General features: G+C 41.4%; 2 long non-coding RNA genes across 2 annotated transcripts; one reads left to right on the forward strand and one right to left on the reverse strand.

The window, feature by feature from the left end:
• Positions 1–3,001: 3,001 nt before the first annotated feature.
• On the reverse strand, positions 3,002–18,387 carry LOC309648827. The gene is made up of 3 exons (XR_014256828.1): positions 17,145–18,387; positions 16,258–16,319; positions 3,002–3,901 (listed from the first exon to the last, which is right to left on the reverse strand). It is a non-coding gene; the product is annotated as an uncharacterized lncRNA (long non-coding RNA).
• Positions 11,925–15,591, forward strand: LOC309648826. Its single transcript, XR_014256827.1, has 2 exons — positions 11,925–14,871; positions 15,432–15,591. It is a non-coding gene; the product is annotated as an uncharacterized lncRNA (long non-coding RNA).
• Positions 18,388–18,603: the final 216 nt, after the last annotated feature.

Below are 18,603 nucleotides of genomic sequence, written 5' to 3' on the forward strand. Positions count from 1 at the left end.
CCTTCATTATTCCTTTATTTTCCATTTGTTCATGTATCCATTCATCTGTCCTTTTATCCAGTCATCCATCCATCCAACATCCAACATCTGTCCATCTACCCTCTGTCTATCCCACATGCACAAAGACCACATGTTGAGCCAGCCTTGTTCAGCCTGAGGTTTCCATGAAGGGAGGAGGCCCATTTGCTGCTCCCGCCACCCCTCTCCCCCATCTCCTCCAGGCTCACCATCTGGTGGGACCAGGGATGTACCAGGCAATGATAACATAAGATGATGTGTGTGGACAAAATTGGGGGTGCAAAAATGTCCCATTTCATTATTAATTTTTATATCACATTAGACTCCAAGGCTCTCCCATCCTCTGCATGGGGATCGACATTTGTGGAGAAGGTCTTTTTTTTTTTTTAATTTTATTTATTTATTTTTGGCTGTGTTGGGTCCTCGTTTCTGTGCGAGGGCTTTCTCTAGTTGCGGCAAGCGGGGGCCACTCTTCATCGCGGTGTGCAGGCCTCTCACTATCGCAGCCTCTCTTGTTGCGGAGCACAGGCTCCAGACGCACAGGCTCAGCAATTGTGGCTCACGGGCCTAGTCGCTCCGCGGCATGTGGGATCTTCCCAGACCAGGGCTCGAACCCGTGTCCCCTGCATTGGCAGGCAGATTCTCAACCACTGCGCCACCAGGGAAGCCCGAGAAGTTCTTTGAGTTCAACAAAAATCTGAGAGGCTTATGTTGCTCCTGGAAGGCAAATGGGGAAAGGGCCTCTGGTTCAACTTCAGCCCCTCGTAGTCACTGCTGATGTCCTCGTATTGGAGCCCATGGGGTCTCTTAGTCTGCTGGCTCCTGGCCCCTCCCCAGGCTTCCTGGCCAAGGGGATGCTTTGCTGAGAAGCTGCCTGTCAGAGGCGCCCCAGACCTTCCTCCCCAGCAACGGGGGCCTCTGGCCTCAGGCAGGCAGGTCCTGGCTTCAGTCCTTCACCACAGGGACCCGCGCCACAGGAACACAAACCGACCCAGACCCTAGATCCTGGAGCCTGCGGGCTTGGCTGCTTCCTTAGGCGGGCTGTTAGGGCAGGGTGAGGGGTGTAACCCAGCCTGGCAGGAAGGTTTCTTATGAGAGGGGACTTCTAACTGAGACCTCCATGTTGAGTAGAGTGGGACAGGGGAAGGGGGAGGGGGAAGTTGGGGGTGGTAAAAGGAAGAGAGAGTGCAGACACGTGGGCTTGGGGGGCAGGGTGGCAGTGGGAGGGGCAAGAGAGAAACCAGAGGGATAAGAAGGGGCCCCATCTTGGAGCTTGGGCAGTAGGGAGATACTGAAGGTCTTTGACCAGGTGAGTTCCCCATGCAAGTGGTGTTTCCAAAGAGTCACTCTGGCAGTGCGTGGAAACAGGTTGGAAAAATGTCCAGGGAGGAGTAGCCATCTCTGGTTGTTCTCGGGTGGACGTGAGACACTGGTGGGCCACCCCTCCCACGGTTGTGCTGACGGCAGGAATGGAGGGAGGGGGGGCGAGGCTCTGTGGGGCGTTGGGAGGGGAGACCCATAGGACGGAATTGCTTGACTGGCCACCAGGTGGTGGGTGGAGTCATCAAGGCTGATACCTGGGGTCCTGGGTGGTGGGTGGTCTGTCTGTAACTGGGGTGGGGAACCCACGAAGGGAGAACAGGTGGTACGTGTGTGTGCCTCCGTTTTATTGATGTAATCCTTTACTGTTAAATATTAATAAAATGTGAACTATAGAGGATACACAGGATCTACGCACAATTTAACAAAAATTATAAAGCAAATCCCCAAGTAACCCCCACCCACCGAAACCTCCAGCCTCTTTTCTCCATCCCACACCTTCCTGCACGGAGCATGGAAACATCCTGACATTTACAGGCATCGCTTCCTCACTTGTATGGATAGTTTTACCCCCAATATCTGCACCTCTGAATAACATAATTTTGGTTTTCCCTGTTTTAGAAGTTTATGTAAACAAAACCCATGTTTCTTCAACTTACCATTAAGTGTGTAGGATTCATCTGTGTCGTTGTGTGTAGATACAGTTTATTCAAGTTCATTGCTGTATGCCATTCTAGTACGTGACCACACTACAAGCTATGAACCCATTCTCCTGTGGATGGACGTTTGGGATGTTTGCAGGTTAGGGCTATTGTAACCAATGCTCTGATGAGCGTTCTCATATGTACGTAGAGGTGCATATTTATACACGTGTCTCTCCAAGCTGTATATCTGGGAATGGGATTTCTGAGCTACAGGTCATATGTATCTTCAACTTTACTAGAAGATGCCAGTTTTCTGAAGTGGTTGAATAAATTTACAGTCCCACTCTGCTTGGATGAGTGTTCCCATGGCTCTCTGGTGCTGCACACGGCATTGCTATTTTTTGGCAATCTGCTGGGTGTGTAATGGTATCTTGTTGTTACTGTAAGTTGCATTTCCAAAGCAATTTAATGAGCTAGAGCATCTCTTCATATATTTATTGGCTGGTTGGACCCTCCCCCCTTTTAAAGTGTCTATTTAAATCTTTTCTCTATTTTCTATAGGGTTGTTTGCAGCGTATGCCTCTGGTGCCAGCGTCACTCTGATTTTGGCCGCTGTGCGGGGTACAAACCTCCCACCAGAGAGCCAGTCTTTCCACATTCTACCCAGGGTCTTCTCCAACACTGTGGAAAAGACTGGAATGGGGGCGTGATAGCTGATGAATGGGCGCCCCACCTCCTGACCTTCATGGAGACAGCTCTGGAGCTCCTCAGAGGTGCTGGAGGTCCCGCTGCCTGCAGCAGTGACCTTGATAATGCCCTTGTATTTGGATGTCTGCCTGCCCTGTCTCACTCTCCCCACCCCTCACTCCTCCCTCGGGCATCATCTTCTAGACACCCAAGCCCTTGTCTCAGGCTCCCTTCTCCTCTTGTTCTTATTGATTTCTGGGGGATATTTACATATTCTGGCTACAACTCCCTTGTCAGTTATACTATTGCAATTATATTTTCCCACTCTGTGATTTTTCTATTCACTTTTTTCCCCTGTAGTCTTTTTTTTTTAATTAAAAAAATTTTTTGGCCTTACCACGTGGCTTGTGGGATCTTATTTCCCCGACCAGGGATCGAACTAGGGCCCTTGGTAGTGAGAGCATAGAGTCCTAGCCACTGGACCACCAGGGAATTCCCTCCCCTGTAGTCTTTTGATGAACAGAAATTCTTCAGTTTAATATGTTCTAGTTGATTAAACATTTACCTGATGGCTGGTGCTTTTGTGTCTAAGAGATTCTTCCCTTATTCAAAGTCAGGAAGACATATTTCTATATCGTTGCTCAGAAGTTTTGTAGCTTTTCACCATTAGGTCTTTAATTTACCTGCAGTTGGTTCTCGTGACTGGTATGTAGTAGGATCGAATTTTTTTTTTTTCCCATATAGATACCCAACCATCTGAGCACCATTTATTGAAAAGTCAAGTCTCTCCTCAATTCTCAGAAATGCCGCCTCTGTCGTAAATCAGGCAGCCACGTATGTGTGGGACCATTGGTGAGTGCACCAGTTTATTTCTGATGTCCCAATTAAGTTTTAGAATTTTATCTGAATTTTGTACATTTCTGGTTAGATTTACTTCTAGGTACTTGATATATTTTGAAGTGTTGTAGATAGTGGTTATATTAATTATTTGTTGACATGTAACAAATTATCCCAAAACTCAGCATCAAAACCCCAAACATTTATTATCTCCAGTTTTTGTGAGTAGGAACCTAGCTGGTGGTTCTGGCTTAAGGTCTTTTATGAGGTTGCAGTCAAGTTGATGGCTAGGGCTGTGGCCTTATCTGAAGGCTTTGATTCCCACAGTGAGAAGCTGGAAGAAGGACCTCGGTTCTTGTCTTCTTTGAAGAAAGAATTCAGCAAAGAGACCAAGACTGTGAAAAAGATAAAAGCATTTATTAGAAGCAAAGTACGTGTGGAAGAAGCAAAGTATTTGTGGAAAAAACAAAATATGTGTAAAAGAGCACACAGGCGAGTCAGATTGAGTTGCACCCAGTAGGGGCAGCTTAGATTGCTTATATAGGGGCAGTTTTCCTTTTTTTTTTTTTCCTGGCCAGTCATCTCCATATTTGGTCCTGGTGTGGGTGTGAATCTCTCAGCCAAGATGGATTCCAGCTGGCGTCTTCTCTCTCCTTTTGTCCTTCCCCTAGACTGATGGTCTTCTCTGTGCATGTGTTGGGCAGGGAAATCCACAAGAATGCACCCAATCAGGGCCCAATGTTCCCACTGGTGTCCCATCTCAAAGAGTCAGCAGGAGACCAGCTGCAGCTGCTCAGCCTGGGGCCTATCTATATCCTACCTCAGCTTGACTTGTAGGGCTGCCTCATGTCATGGCAACTGGCTTTGCTGGGAAGAAGTGATTTGAGAGAGAGGGAGAGAGAACACCCAAGAATGGAAACCACAGTCTTTTAATAACCTAACATCAGAAGTGACATCTCATGATTTCTGCCATATTCTATTCATTAGAAGTAAGTTACTAAGTGCGGCCCACACAAGGGGAGGGGATTACATAAAGGCGTGACTACCAGGAAGCTGGGATGATTTGGGGCCATCATATAGTGAATAGAGCCTGTTACAGTGACCTTTTAAAAAGTTTGTTTTCTAATTGCGGTTACTATATAGTATTGCATAGTGATGTGGAGTTTTTTCGGTTTTTTAAGGCAGAGGGTTTTTTTCTAGCTTTTTGTTTGTTTGTTTTCTGGCTGTACCCTGCGGCTTACTGGATCTTAGGTCCCCAACTAGGGATTGAACCCGTGCCTTTGGCAGTGAAAGCAAGAGAGTCCTAACCACTGGACCGCCAGGGAATTCCTCATAATGATGTCTTAACATTGATTTTTTGTATCCGGCAACCTTGCTAAACTCTCTTATTAATTCTAATAGTTTGTCAATTTTTAAAAATGTACTCATCATAGCATCTATGAATAATGAGGTTTGTTTTTTTCTTTCCAATCCTTGTCTGTTTTATTTCTCTTCCTTTTCTTACTGCATAGGCTAGGTCTTACAGAACAATACAGAGCTGGTATAGTAACAGCAGGCTTTCTTATCTTGCTACCAATTTCAAAGGGAAAGTTTTTGACAGTTTCACCTTAAAGTATAATATTTGCTGTAGGGTTTTTTAAAAAAGTATATACCCTTCATCAGATTTAGGAAGTTCCTAATATTTCTAGTTTACTAAGGTGTTTTTTTTTTTTTAAACCATGAATGGATATTGAATTTTGTCAAACATCTCTTTTGCATACAATGATCATTAGAATTTTCACCTTTGATCTATTAATGTTTGAACTACATTAATTTTTCTTCTAACATTAAATCTACATTGCATTGGTTAAACCTAAGTTGATCATAACATTATCCTTTTATATGTTTCTGGGTATAGTTTGTAATATCTTGTTTAGAATTTTTGCCTCTGTGTTCTTGAGAGAGAGTAACCTGTAATTTTTCTTTCTCATATGCCTTGTTGGGTTTTGATGTCAAGATTATGCTAGCCTCATAAAATGAGTTTGAGTCTTCATTAAGAGTTTGGGCCAATTTAGAATTATTATTTCTTTCCAGAATTTTCTGTAGTATTTTCCAGTGACGCTCTCTGGTGATGGGTTTTCATTGTGGGAAGATTTTTGACTACAGATAGAAGTTACTTAGTGTACAGGACTGTTCAGGATTTTTATTTCCATTTAGAATGCTTACTGCAGCTTAAGTAAGCAATGTTTTTCTAGGACTTTTATAATATTTAATTATATTAATTTTTAGATTTATTGGCATAAAATTGTTCACAATATTCTGTTTTATATGATTACGGTTATAGCATTATGTTTCTCTTTTCCAACCTGACATAGGTTATTTGTGCCTTTTTCTTTTACCTTCATAGTTTGCCAGAGGTTTGTCAATTTTGTTAGTCTTTCAAAGAGTCAATTTTGATTTTTGTTGATTTTCTTAATTGTAAGTTTGCTTACTAACTTGTGCTTTTATCTTTATTATTTTTCTGCTATATACTTTTAATTTACTATTATTTTTCTAACTCCTTGAGGTAGATGCTTACCTAACTAATTTTAAGCCTTTATTCTTTTCTAGTATATGCTATATATTTCCTTATAAGTATTATTTTAGAAAAATTTCCTACGATTTTGAATATATATTTTCATTACTGTTCAGTTTTAGAAATAGTTTGTTTTTAATTGTGGTTTCTTCTTTGTTATAAAAAGTGTGTCTTTAAATTTTCTAAATATGTGGGGATTTCCTTTTATATTGATTTCAAGCTTAATTATATTGTGGTCAGAGAAACATTATCTGAATGATTTAAATTCCTTGACATTTACTGAGATTTGCTTTATGGCCCAGAACATGAGCTATATTTATAAATGTTCTGGATGGGCTTGAAATGGATTTTTTACATTTGTTGTGTGCAGTGTTCTATGTATGTTCAAGTCTAATTTATTAACTGAGTTCGTCAAATCTTCATCTCCCTTCCCTATCAAATTGAAAAAGGTGTCTTAAAATTTATTATGGCTGTTGATTTGTCTATTTTTCCATGTAGTTCTATCAAGTTTTGCTGTATATATTTTGAGCTTATGTTATTAGGTACATAGAAATTTAATATTGTTACGTCCTCCTAGTGAAATTAAGTTTTATTATTATCTTTTCCTCTAGTAATGCATTTTACCTTAACGTCTACTTTGTCTTTTTTCTTAAAATTAATTAATTAATTAATTAATTAATTAATTAATTTTTGGCTGCATTAGGTCTTCGTTGCTCCGTGTGGGCTTTCTCTAGTTGTGACAAACAGGGGCTACTCTTCGTTGCGGTGTGCGGGCTTCTCATTGCAGTGGCTTCTCTTGTTGAGGAGCATGGGCTCTAGGCGTGGGCTTCAGTAGTTGTGGCTCGTAGGCTCTAGAGCACAGGCTCAGTAGTGATGCACGGGCTTAGTTGCTCCACGGCATGTGGGATCTTCCTGGACCAGGGCTACGAACTCATGTCCCCTGCATTAGTAGGTGGATTCGTAACCACTGCGCCACCAGGGAAGCCCTACTTTGTCTTTTTACGAATATAGTTATATCAGTTTTTTTAAAACTAGTATTTTTATTTTATTACCTTAAATTTTTCTCTATTTTATGTTTTAGAGGTGTTTCTTCATTTTTTATTTTATTTTTTTAAAATATTTATTTATTTATTTATTTATTTGGCTGTGCCGGGTCTTAGTTGCTGCATGTGGGATCATTGTTGAGGTGCGTGGGATCTTTAGTTGTGGCATGTGGGGTCTTTAGTTGTGGCATGTGGGATCTAGTTCCCTGACCAGGGATGGAACCCAGGCCCCCTGCATTGGGAGCACAGAGTGTTTTTTGTTTTTTTCTTTTAATGTTTTTGATGTGGACCATTTTCAAAGTCTTTACTGAATTTGTTACAATATTGCTTCTTTTTTTTTTTTTTTTTTAATGTTTTGGTTTTTTGGCCACGAGGCATGTGGGATCTTAGCTCCCTGACCAGGGATTAAACCCACACCCCCTGAACAGGAAGGAGAAGTCTTAACCACTGGACCTCCAGGGAAGTCCCTGTTCATTTTTAAAGAAAATAAATTTCCCCCCATCCAGTCTGAAAATGTTGCCTTTTTAACTGGAGCATTTAGTTCATTTATAATTAATGTATATGTACAGGTAAATGTAAATGTAAGGTACACCTACTGTAAATATTTGGAATTAAATCTACCATCTTATTTTGTGCTACTTCTCTTATTCATCCTGTTTTTTTCCTTTTCTTTCTGGCCTTTAAAGAGTTGTCTGTATATGTTTTATCATTTAACTCATATCATTTACTTCCTTAATAAGTTTGAAATGATATACTCTGTTTCTATTCCTTTGGTGAAGGATCTGGCAACTTTTTTCTATAAAAAGCCAGATGGTAAATATTTTAGGCTTTGCATGCCACAGACAGTCTGTCACACATTCTTCTTTGTTTGGATTATTATAACCCTTTCCATATGTCGAAACCATTCTTAGTTTGCAGGCCATACAAAAACAGGTTGCAAGCTGGGTCTGACCCATGGGCCAGTGTCCTGACCCTTGTTTCAGTGTTTACCCTAGAAATTGTAACATGCACACTTAATTTATTAAAGCCTAAAATTTATCAAACCTTTGCCCTTCCCCTGAATACCACATTGATATTAGAACATTTTGATTCTATTTACTTCCCACTACCAATTTATGTTAGATTGTCCGATATTTTCATTTTATTTTAAATTCCACTAGACTTTATGATTACTGTTCTATACAGTCATTATTTTATACATTTGTCCATATTTTTTTTACCACTTTCTCTAGTCCCTATTCTTTTTTGTATCCTCAACCCTCCATCTAGATAATTTTCCTTCTGCCTCAAGTACATGTTTTAAAATTTTCGTTAGTGTGGTTTTGCTGATGATGAACTCTCTCAGTTTTTGTTTGAAAGAAAATGTCTTTATTTTGCCTTCATTCTTAAAAGATATTTTAGCTGAGTATAGATTCTAGGTTGGCAGTTATTTTGCTTCATCACATTGAGGATTTCATTCTATTTTTCTATGATTTCCATCGTTGCTGTTGAGAATGATTTGTAAGTCTAATTGCCATTCCTTTGAAAGTAAATGGTCTTTTCTCTCTGGCTGGTTTTGATATTTTCTTATTGTTTTTCTATTTCTGTTAAATATCAATTTCTTTGTATTTGTTCTGTTTGAGATTTTCTGGCCCACTTGTATCTGTGGATGGGCCACTTGTACCTTGCATCAATTCTGGAAAATACTCAGCCACTATCTCTAAATATTTCTTCCTTGTTCCTTGGGATTCTGATTAAATATGTGTTAGATTTTTCTCTCACTATACCCTCCATGTTTCCTATCTTCTTATCAGTATTCTCCATCTTCTTGTCTTTATGGAATACATTCTAGATAATTTCTTCTGATCTATCTTCAAGTTTCTAAAAGTTTCCTTTGGCTCTTTAAAAAACATGCGATGTCACTTTCCATAGTTTACTGTTCCCTGAAGATATTTTCAGGTTGTTGTTCATTTTTTTTAGAATATAGTAAGGATAGTTATTTTATCCTCTTTATCGGATCATTACAAAATCTGCAGTAACCATGGATCTACTTCTACTGGATTTGACTTACATTCTCTCTTGTCTTTATGTACTTTGTCATCTTTGACCTGGCTATAGGCATTGGCTTTGAAAAATTATTTGTGGGGCTTCCCCCAAGGAATGGATGTGGTCCCTTCCAGCCTTGTATTTGTTTTTTTTTGTTTTGTAAAATACATATTTTATATCTATAGAGGCACAGAAAAAAGTCATTAGAACATTCACTACATCATTGTTTGCCCAGAAGGACATAATTATAAGTGATTCTCTTCACTGTCATTTTGAGGCTTTTTACATTTCTACGAGCACGTTATTTATTTTTTATTTTAATTTTTGAATTTTATTTTATTTATTATTTTATACAGCAGGTTCTTATTAGTCATCAATTTTATACACATCAGTGTATACATGTCAATCCCAATCGCCCAATTCAGCACACAACCATCTCCACCCCGCCACGGATTTCCCCCCTTGGTGTCCATACGTTTGTTCTCTACATCTGTGTCTCAACCTCTGCCCTGCAAACCGGTTCATCTGTACCATTTTTCTAGGTTCCACATACATACGTTAATATACAATATTTGTTTTTCTCTTTCTGACTTATTTCACTCTGTATGACAGTCTCTAGATCCATCCACGTCTCAACGAATGACTCAATTTCATTCCCTTTTATGGCTGAGTAATATTCCATTCTATATATATACCACATCTTCTTTATCCATTTGTCTGTCAATGGACATTTAGGTTGCTTCCATGACCTGGCTATTGTAAATAGTGCTGCAATGAACATTGGAGTGCATGTGCCTTTTTGAATTATGGTTTTCTCTGGGTATATGCCCAGTAGTGGGATTGCTGGATCATATGGTAATTCTATTTTTAGTTTTTTAAGGAACCTCCATACTGTTCTCCATAGTGGCTGCATCAATTTACATTCCCACCAACAGTGCAAGAGGTTACCCTTTTCTCCACACCCTCTCCAGCATTTGTTGTTTGTAGATTTTCTGATGATGCCCATTCTAACTGGTGTGAGGTGATACCTCATTGTAGTTTTGATTTGCATTTCTCTAATAATTAATGATGCTGAGCAACTTTTCATGTGTTTCTTGGCCATCTGTATGTCTTCTTTGGAGAAATGTCTATTTAGGTCTTCTGCACATTTTTGGATTGGGTTGTTTGTTTCTTTAATATTGAGCTGCATGAGCTGTTTATATATTTTGGAGATTAATCCTTTGTCTGTTGATTCATTTGCAAATACTTTCTCCCATTCTGAGGGTTGTCTTTTGGTCTTGTTTATGGTTTCCTTTGCTGTGCAACAGCTTTGAAGTTTCATTAGGTCCCATTTGTTTATTTTTGTTTTTATTTCCATTACCCTAGGAGGTGGATCAAAAAAGATCTTGCTGTGATTTATGTCAAAGAGTGTTCTTCCTATGTTTTCCTCTAAGAGTTTTATAGTGTCCAGTTTTACATTTAGGTCTCGAATCCATATTGAGTTTATTTTTGTGTATGGTGTTAGGGAGTGTTCTAATTTCATTCTTTTACATGTGGCTGTACAGTTTTCCCAGCACCACTTATTGAAGAGACTGTCTTTTCTCCATTGTATATCCTTGCCTCCTTTGTCATAGATTAGTTGACCATGGGTTTATCTCTGGGCTTTGTATCTTGTTTCATTGATCTATGTTTCTGTTTTTGTGCCAATACCATATTGTCTTGATTACTGTAGCTTTGTAGTATAGTCTGAAGTCAGGGAGTCTGATTCCTCCAGCTCCGCTTTTTACCCTCAAGACTGCTTTGGCTCTTTGGGGTCTTTTGTGTCTCCATAAAAATTTTAAGATTTTTTGTTCTAGCTCCGTAAAAAATGCCATTGGTAATTTGATAGGGATTGCATTGAATCTGTAGATTGCTTTGGGTAGTATAGTCATTTTCACAATACTGATTCTTCCAATCCCAGAACATGGTATATCTTGCCATCTGTTGGTATCATCTTTAATTTCTTTCATCAGTGTCTTATAGTTTTCTGCATACAGGTCTTTTGTCTCCCTAGGTAGGTTTATTCCTAGGTATTTTATTCTTTTTGTTGCAATGGTAAATGGGAGTGTTTCCTTAATTTCTCTTTCAGATTTTTCATCATTAGTGTATAGGAATGCAAGAGATTTCTGTGCATTAGTTTTGTATCCTGCAACTTTACCAAATTCATTGATTAGCTCTAGTAGTTTTCTGGTGGCATTTTTAGGATTCTTTATGTATAGTATCATGTCATCTGCAAACAGTGACAGTTTTACTTCTTTTCCAATTTGGATTCCTTTTATTTCTTTTTCTTCTATGATTGCCGTGGCTCGGACTTCCAAAACTATGTTGAATAATAGTGGTGAGAGTGGACATCCTTGTCTCGTTCCTGATCTTAGAGGAAATGCTTCCAGTTTTTCAGCATTGCGAATGATGTTTGCTGTGGGTTTGTCATATATGGCCTTTATTATGTTGATGTAGGTTCCCTCTATGCCCACTTTCTGGAGAATTTTTACCATAAATGGGTGTTGAATTTTGTCAAAAGCTTTTTCTGCATCTATTGAGGTGATCGTATGGTTTTTATTCTTCAGTTTGTTAATATGGTGTATCACGTTGATTGATTTGCGTATATTGAAGAATCCTTGCATCCCTGGGTTAAATTCCACTTGATCATGGTGTATGATCCTTTTAATGTGTTGTTGGATTCTGTTTGCTAGTATTTTGTTCAGGATTTTTGCATCTATATTCATCAGTGATATTGGTCTGTAATTGTCTTTATTTGTAGTATCTTTGTCTGATTTTGGTACCAGGACGATGGTGGCCTCATAGAATGAGTTTGGAAGTGTTCCTTCCTCCGCAATTTTTTGGAAGAGTTTGAGAAGGATGGGTGTTAGCTCTTCTCTAAATGTTTGATAGAATTCACCTGTGAAGCCATCTGGTCCTGGACTTCTGTTTGTTGGAAGATTTTTAATCACAATTTCAATTTCATTACTTGTGATTGGTCTGTTCATATTTTCTAGTTCTTCCTGGTTCAGTCTTGGAAGGTTATACCTTTCTAAGAATTTGTCCATTTCTTCCAGGTTGTCCATTTTATTGGCATAGGGTTGCTTGTAGTAGTCTCTTAGGATGCTTTGTGTTTCTGCGGTGTCTTTTGTAACTTCTCCTTTTTCATTTCTAATTTTATTGATTTGAGACCTCTCCCTCTTTTTCTTGATGAGTCTGGCTAATGGTTTATCAATTTTGTTTATCTTCTCAAAGAACTAGCTTTTAGTTTTATTGATCTTTGCCATTGTTTTCTTTGTTTCTATTTCATTTATTTCTGCTCTGATCTTTATGATTCCTTTCCTTCTGCTAACTTTGGGTTTTGTTAGTTCTTCTTTCTCTAGTTCCTTTAGGTGTAAAGTTAGATTGTTTCTTTGAGATTTTTCTTGTTTCTTTAGGTAGGCTTGTATAGCTATAAACTTCCCTCTTAGAACTGCTTTTGCTGCATCCCATAGGTTTTGGATTGTCGTGTTTTCATTGTCATTTGTCTCTAGGTATTTTCTGATTTCCTCTTTGATTTCTTCAGTGATCTCTTGGCTATTTAGTAACGTATTGTTTAGCCTCCATGTGTTTGTGTTTTTTACATTTTTTTCCCCTGTAATTGATTTCTAATCTCATAGTGTTGTGGTCAGAAAAGATGCTTGAAATGATTTCAATTTTCTTAAATTTACTGAGGCTCGATTTGTGACCCAAGATGTGATCTATCTTAGAGAATGTTCCGTGCGCAGTTGAGAAGAAAGTGTAATCTGCTGTTCTTGGATGGAATGTCCTATAAATATCCATTAAATCTATCTGGTCTATTGTGTCATTTAAAGCTTCTGTTTCCTTATTTATTTTCACTTTGGATGATCTGTCCATTGGTGTAAGTGAGGTGGTAAAGTTCCCCACTATTACTGTGTTACTGTCGATTTCCTCTTTTAGAGCTGTTAGCAGTTGCCTTATGTATTGAGGTGCTCCTGTGTTGGGTGCATATATGTTTATAATTGTTATATCTTCTTCTTGGATTGATCCCTTGATCATTACATAATGTCCTTCCTTGTCTCTTGTAACATTCTTTATTTTAAAGTCTATTTTATCTGATATGAGTATAGCTACTCCAGCTTTCTTTTGATTTCCATGTGAATGGAATATCTTTTTCCATCCGCATGGAATATGTTTTTCCATCCCCTCACTTTCAGTCTGTATGTGTCCCTAGGTCTGAAGTGGGTCTCTTGTAGACAGCATATATATGGTTCTTGTTTTTATATCCATTCAGCAAGCCTGTGTCTTTTGATTGGAGCATTTAATCCATTCACGTTTAAGGTAATTATCGATATGTATGTCCCTATGACCATTTTCTTAATTATTTTGGGTTTGTTTTTGTAGGTCTTTTTCTTCTCTTGTGTTTCCCACTTAGAGAAGTTCCTTTAGCATTTGTTGTAGAGCTGGTTTGGTGGTGCTGAATTCTCTTAGCTTTTGCTTGTCTGTAAAGCTTTTAATTTCTCCATCAAATCTGAATGAGATCCTTGCTGGGTAGAGTAATCTTGGTTGTAGGTTCTTCCCTTTCATCACTTTATCATGCCACTCCCTTCTGGCTTGTAGAGTTTCTGCTGAGAAATCAGCTGTTAACCTTATGGGAGTTCCCTGTATATTATTTATTGTTTTTCCCTTGCTGCTTTCAATAATTTTTCTTTGTCTTTAATTTTTGCCACTTTGATTACTATGTGTCTCGGCATGTTTCTCTTTGGGTTTATCCTGTATGGGACTCGCTGCACTTCCTGGACTTGGCTGGCTATTTCCTTTTCCATGTTAGGGAAGTTTTCAACTATAATCTCTTCAAATATTTTCTCTGGTCCTTTCTCTCTCTCTTCTCCTTCTGGGACCCCTATAATGCAAATGTTGTTGCATTTAATGTTGTCCCAGAGGTCTCTTAGGCTGTCTTCATTTCTTTTCATCCTTTTTTCTTTATTCTGTTCCACAGCAGTGAATTCCACCATTCTGTCTTCCAGGTCACTTATCCGTTCTTCTGCCTCAGTTATTCTGCTATTGATTCCTTCTAGTGTATTTTTCATTTCAGTTATTGTGTTGTTCATCTCTGTTTATTTGTTCTTTAATTCTTCTGGATCTTTGTTAAACATTTCTTGCATCTTCTCAATCTTTGCCTCCATTCTTTTTCCAAGGTCCTGGATCATCTTCACTATCATTATTCTGAATTCTTTTTCTGGAAGGTTCCCTATCTCCTCTTCATTTAGTTGTTTTTCTGGGGTTTTATCTTGTTCCTTCATCTGGTACATAGCCCTCTGCCTTTTCATCTTGTCTTTCTTTCTGTGAATGTGGGTTTTGTTCCACAGGCTGCAGGATTGTAGTTCTTCTTGTTTCTGCTGTCTGCCCTCTGGTGCATGAGGCTATCTAAGAGGCTTGTGCATGCTTCCTGATGGGAGGGACTGGTGGTGGGTAGAGCTGACTGTTGCTCTGGTGGGCAGAGCTCAGTAAAACTTTAATCCACTTGACTGTTGATGGGTGGGGCTGGGTTCCCTCCCTGTTGGTTGTTTGGCCTGAGGCAACCCAACACTGGAGCTTACCTGGGCTCTTTGGTGGGGCTAATGACAGACTCTGGGAGGGCTCACGCCAAGGAGTACTTCCCAGAACTTCTGCTGCCAGTGTCCTTGTCCCCGAGGTGAGCTACAGCCACCCCCTGCCTCTGCAGGAGACCCTCCAACACTAGCAGGTAGGTCTGGTTCAGTCTCCCCTGGGGTCACTGCTCCTTCCCCTGGGTCCCGATGTGCACACTACTTTGTGTGTGCCCTCCAAGAGTGGAGTCTCTGTTTCCCCCAGTCCTGTCAAAGTCCTGCAATCAAATCCCACTAGGTTTCAAAGTCTGATTCTCTAGGAATTCATCCTCCCATTGCCGGACCCCCAGGTTGGGAAGTCTGACGTGGGGCTCAGAACCTCCACTCCAGTGGGTGGATTTCTGTGGTATAAGTGTTCTCCAGTCTGTGAGTCACCCACCCAGCAGTTATGGGATTTGATTTTACTGTGATTGCGCCCCTCCTACCATCTCATTGTGGCTTCTCCTTTGTCTTTGGATTTGGGGTATCTTTTTTGGTGAGTTCCTGTGTCTTCCTGTCGATGATTGTCCAGCAGTTAGTTGTGATTCTGGTGTTCTCACAAGAGGGAGTGAGAGCACGTCTTTCTACTCCGCCATCTTGGTTCTTGCAGAGATGTTGAGAGGATTCATCGACAGAATGTACATAAAGCACTTTTTTCTTTTCCTTTGTGCTTGTCTAGTTTCATTCGAAGTGCACCCGGCTCTTCAGACCAGAGTTCCTAGTGTGAAACGGCTACGCCCAACACCTCAGCTCGGCAGGCCGTGTGCACGAGTGCTATGCTCAACACTGCAATCTGTTTCTTTTTTTTATATTAATAAAAATTTTTTAATTGAAGTGTAGTTGATTTACAATGTTGAGTTAATTTCTGCTGTATAGCAAAGTGATTCAGTTGTACATATGTATACCTTCTTTTTTTAAAATTCTTTTCCGTTATGGTTTATCACAGGATATTGAATGTAGTTCTCTGTGCTATACAGTAGGACCTTGTTGTTTATCCATTCTATATATAATAGCTTACATCTGGTAACCCCAACCTCCCACTCCATCCTTCCCCCAATCCCCTCCCCCTTCTTGTGTTTGTTTCTGATAGGCAGTTGGGACACTTAAGGTGGAAAAATTTCAGACCAAGTTCACAGCTTGAGCTTCCCTGTCTGCCCCTGGCTATTGTACCTGGAGTGGCAAAGTGCGTGCGTGTCAGTCTATGGCTATAGTTCTCAGAATGGGCTTCTTCCCCTGCCCCTTTGCTTCTGCTCTTCTCAATTCCAAATTGCTTTCTGGGGCCAACAGGAGGGGCATGATTTAGTTCTGGTTTACCCTTTTCCAGAGGAGGAGTTCCCAACCTACATGGGAAGGGTCTGCTTTAAGACTCACATCCCTTGACTGGCCTTTGGCCTTGACTTCTGTCCTGCTTACCCTGAAAGCCCCCAGATCTAAGCCCAAGTGGGTAGCATCTGTCAATACCCTTCATACGGAAGTGGCTTTGGTGGTTCTGTTACTTTGCTTACCTCTCTGGGGTTATATTTTCTCCTCAGATTTAGCCTGCTGCTTCCCCATGATCTTTTTAGCTCTGCAATTTAAAAAAATGTTTTACTCAGCATTTTAAACCATGTTCAGAGGGTAAAGGAAGTCTGCCATCACTGAAGACAAAAATCTTAATATCAGTTTTAGATCCACTGGGTCTGAGGGTCTGAGGGGACATTTTGCATTGGGTTGCAGAAAGGAAAGTCTTCTCTTTATTTAAAAAAAAATTTTTTTTTTCTAAATTTTTGGCTGCATTGGGTCTTCACTGCTGCATACGGGCTTTCTCTAGTTGTGGCAAGCGGGGGATACTCTTTGTTGCAGTGCGCGGGCTTCTCATTGAGGGGGCTTCTCTTGTTGCAGAGCACGGGCTCTAGGTGCGCGGGCTTCAGTAGTTGCAGCACGCAAGCTCAGTAGTTGCAGCATGCGAGCCCTAGAGTGCACGGGCTTCAGTAGTCGCAGCACGTGGGCTCAGTATTTGTGGCGCACGGGCTCAGAAGTTGTGGCTCGTGGGCTCTAGAGCACAGGCTCAGTAGTTGTGGTGCACGGGCTTAGTTGCTCCACGGCATGTGGGATCTTCCCAGACCAGGGCTCGAACCCATGTCCCCTGCACTGGCAGGCAGATTCTTAACCACTGTGCCACCAGAAAGTCTTCTCTTTATAATGCCAGTCTCTACACATATCCAGCCTACAACTTGTCACCACTTTGGTGTACCATTGCCAGGGTGCTGTGTCCTCTGAGATGGTGTGAGCAGAAGTGAGTTAGATACGGCCGGCAGAACTCAGGGAAAGATCAGATGCCTTCCCTTCCTTGGCGAGGCAGGAAAGTGGAGCCCGACTCCCCAGCTCGTGGCACAGCTCCCAGTGACCTCACTTGTGTCCATCTGTCCCCAAACTGCTGCCGTAAGGACCTCTTGCCTCTTCCTCCGTGGATGGTTGGTAAAATGGGCACAGTGCTGTGGGCTGACTGCAGCATTGACTAGGCAGAAATCTCAGCTTCCTCACGTACGAGTTATGCAACCCCAGGAAGCTACACCTAACCTCTCCCAGCCTGAGTTGACAGATCTGCAATATGGGATAGTCATAATAGTAACTAGCTTATAGCGTTGATAGGAGAATAAACTAGTTAATAACTGTAATGCCCTTGAGAGAGTGCCTGCAACATAATAGGCACTATAAAATCTTTTTAAAAATGGGATGATAAAAAGTGTCTCACACACCTCTCTAGGTCAACTGAAATAACCGACAGAATATTGCTATTGCATTTACTCTTTTAATCTCATGCAACCCTTCATTTTAGAGATGAGAAACTGAGACCCAGAGAGGGCAGGGACTCCACCAAAGCCGCCCAGAAGGCCACCGGCTCCCTAACCTGCAAAGGGCGCTCGAGGGTTCTAGCCCCAGCTCTGCCACCACTGTGTGATTGTGGCCTGGTCTGTTCCCTCTCTGGGCCTTGGTTTCCCCATTGGTGAGGGTGTTCTGACCAAGCCCCAACGTTTGTACTGGGAGATTTGGGGGTTGCAGTTGCCAAGGTGACTCGAGGATCCAAAAGATCTGGGAGGGTGTGCGCTGGATGATGAGTTGAAGCTGCCTGCCGGGAACCGAGAAGTTTGAGAACTTGCAGCCTCAAACCAGCTGCCTCTACCACCAATAGCAGCGCTTAGGAAGGTGTAACCCAGCCACAGTCTTGGTAAGTAGCTTCTCACGGGGGGCGGGGTGGATAACAGCGAGGGGTGAGAATTCGCAGCAGCCCTCTGGCTGGGGGGCCCCAGGCAGGCACGCTGAGCCCTACTCAGACTTGTCTTCCCTGAGCGGAGGCAGGACACCTAGGCTCTGGCTTCTGACTGTATGTTTCAAGCCAGTCCCCGCCCCTCTCTGGGCCTCAGTCCCCCGTCAATGAAATGGGACCAGAGACAGCGTAGATAAGTCTCAAGGGCCCCACATGACCTGCGCATCAGGCAAAGATGTGACTGTCCCTCCTAGTGTGGACACTAGGGTCTCCACCTGCCCCACCACAGGGGAAAGGCAGCACTGAGCCTGAGCAGGGGGACTACTGCCCTGACCACCTATTGTCTGACCTCTCTGAGCCTCAGGGCTCCTCACCTGTGCCCGGAGCGCGGGCTTCATTAGTTGTGGCACGTGGGCTCAGTAGTTGCGGCTCGCGGGCTCTAGAGCACAGGCTCAGTAGTTGTGGCGCATGGGCTTAGTTGCTCCACGGCATGTGGGATCTTCCCGGACCAGGGCTCGAACCCGTGTCCACTGCATTGGCAGGCGGATTCTTAACCACTGCACCACCAGGGAAGCCCAAAACAGGTAGAACTTTCATGAGCAAT

The sequence above is a fragment of the Balaenoptera physalus genome, assembly GCF_965194825.1.
Source record: "Balaenoptera physalus genome assembly, chromosome: 19".
NCBI classification, from domain to species: Eukaryota; Metazoa; Chordata; class Mammalia; order Artiodactyla; family Balaenopteridae; genus Balaenoptera; species Balaenoptera physalus.